This window comes from Cebus imitator, unplaced genomic scaffold (assembly GCF_001604975.1).
Source record: "Cebus imitator isolate Cc_AM_T3 unplaced genomic scaffold, Cebus_imitator-1.0 Scaffold120, whole genome shotgun sequence".
Classification (NCBI taxonomy): domain Eukaryota; kingdom Metazoa; phylum Chordata; class Mammalia; order Primates; family Cebidae; genus Cebus; species Cebus imitator.
In genome coordinates, this window is record NW_016107435.1 from 5092991 (window position 1) to 5095336 (window position 2346).

At 53.9% G+C, this 2346-nt stretch overlaps 1 protein-coding gene across 6 annotated transcripts in view; it reads left to right on the forward strand.

The window, feature by feature from the left end:
• GFRA2 (GDNF family receptor alpha 2) overlaps positions 1–2346 on the forward strand; it is a 94676-nt gene that overhangs the window by 7017 nt on the left and 85313 nt on the right. The gene's annotated exons all lie outside the window — the stretch shown is intronic.

The window sequence follows — 2346 nt, forward strand, 5'->3', positions numbered from 1 at the left end:
GGGCAGGGGCTGGGGAGGAGCAAGACCACGTGATTCAAGCAAAGTGTGAAGTGGTCCCAGGAGAAGGTGAACCACAAGTGACCAGGCAGATGGAGAAGTGAGAACCAGGAGAGAGAAGGGGCAGGCTGGTGCTGGCTGAGAAACCAGCCACTTCTGCTGCCACTGCTGCTGCTTTGCCCTGCGTCTGAGCCCAGAGCTGGCTTCCTCTACTACGCCCTTCCAGCTCCTGCCTCCCCGCTCCCAAGAAGCCAGCTCTTCACGTGGCTTCTGGACCCCATGGCTGGCCTGGCACCTTCTACAGGGCTTGGGGCAGTGTGCGGGCAGCAGGCTCCACATCCCTTGACAAACCTATAAGTCCCTCCACCAGTAACACACCCTAGCATCCCTTACCCCTCCAGACCTGAGTCTGAAGGATTTGCATCTATTTAGGACGTGGGCCACTGTGGCCAGACGTTCATTTATTAATTCAACACATATTTGTTGAGCGCCTACTGCCTGCTACACTCTAGGTGTTGTAGGAACAGTTGACGGCAAGCTGGTACAGCCTCTGCCCTACTGGAGCCGAGTCTGGGTGGGGTGCACATAAAGAAGGGGGCTTCTGTCATTTGATGGCAGAAGTGCTGTTAGAGGGAAGACACAAGATGTGATGGTGGCAGCTTGGAGGGAGCCTCCATGCCCTTGCTATAAACTCTGAAGTGTCTTCCTGGAAGAGGCAGGCTCCAAGCTGAGGCTGAAGAGTGAGTCAGAGTCACAAAATGGAACATAGGTAAAGGGAGGCAGGAAGAGTGTGGGAGGTGGAGGGAACAGCATGGCAAAGCTCAGTGTGAGCATGGAGCCTGTTTACAGAGCTCCAAGTGGCTTAGAATGGTGGTGGTGGTGGGTGGTGGTGGAAGTGGGGAGGAGAATTAGGGGCACAGGGAAGGATCTCTGAAGGGTTTTCAGGGTAATGATCAGATCTGTGCTTCAGCAAAATGTTTCTGTGGTCCCGGTGGAGAGAGTAGATTAGAGGACTGTTGAGAAGCTGCTGCTGTGATACGGGCCAGGAATAGTCGTGGCAGAACCACGACAGAGGCAAGGATGGAGAAATGGGGCTGAGAGCTATTTTTTTTATATATTTATTCTTTTTATTGGAGTCTCACTATGTTGCCCTGGCTGGTCTCAAACTTCTGGGCTCAAGCCATCTGTCTGCCTCGGCCTCCCAAAGTGCTGGGATTACTGGTGTGAGCTACCACACCCAGCTAATTTTTAAATATTTTTTGTAGAGATGGGGTCTTGCTCTGTTGCCCAGGCTGATCGCAAACTACTGGACTCAAGCGGTACTCCCACCTTGGCTTCCCAAGGTTCTGGGCTTACCGATGTGAGCCACTGCCCCTGGCCCTCTGAGAGCTAGTTAGAAGGGAGAATCCTCAGGTCTTGGTGACTAACAAGAGGAGAAGGTGAGGGGAGAGAGGAGTCAAGGAGGGATCACAGTGTCCTGTCTTGGGCAACTGGGCAGGTGACGGAGGCCTCAGAAGAATCAGGCCAGTCTGTTTTTTTGTGATGGAGTCTTGTTCTGTTGCCAGTCTGGAGTGCAGTGGTGCCATCTCAGCTCACTGTAACCTTCAACTCCTGCGTTTAAGCCATTCTCCTGCCTCAGCCTCCCAAGTAGCTGGGACTACAGGCACACACCACCACACCCAGCTAATTTTTGTATTTTTAGTAGAGACATGGTTTCACCATGTTGGCCTGGATAGTATCGATCTCCTGGACTCGTGATCCTCCCGCTTTGGCCCCCCAAAGTGCCGGGATTACAGGCGTCAGCCACTGTGCCCAGCCAAATCAGGCCAGTCTTTGAGTGGAGAAGGGAGGGCAGGGTTATGGGGAATTTGTTTTGGGGCCCATGCCTCTCATTGACCACACCCTGCAGACATGCAGGTCTGGAGTTCAGGGAGGAAGTGGGTCTGGAGGGAGACTGAGGAATGGACGTCAGCCTGCAGGTGGAAACCAGGGCACAGTGGGCAGACATGATCACAGTGAGAGGAGGGCAGCAACAGACCCGGGGACTGCAGCGTTTAAGGATGCTAAGGGAGCCTACAGGGAGCTGCGAAGGAGCTGAGGAGAGCTGGGAAGAGCAGCAGGAAAATGAGGCACGGCATATTCCAGAAGAGAGGACCCTCAACAGGGTCAGATACCTTAGGGTAAGCAGGAGGCCTGAAGGGTTCTGCTGTCCTTGGGCTGAGGCTCTTAGCTTCTTAGGCACCTACTCTGTGTCTCAGGGGAGAATCTTGGTGACTGACTGGAGAGGAGAAGGTGGGGGGAGAGAGGAGTCAAGGAGGACACCCAGTTTCCTATCTTGAGCAACTGGGT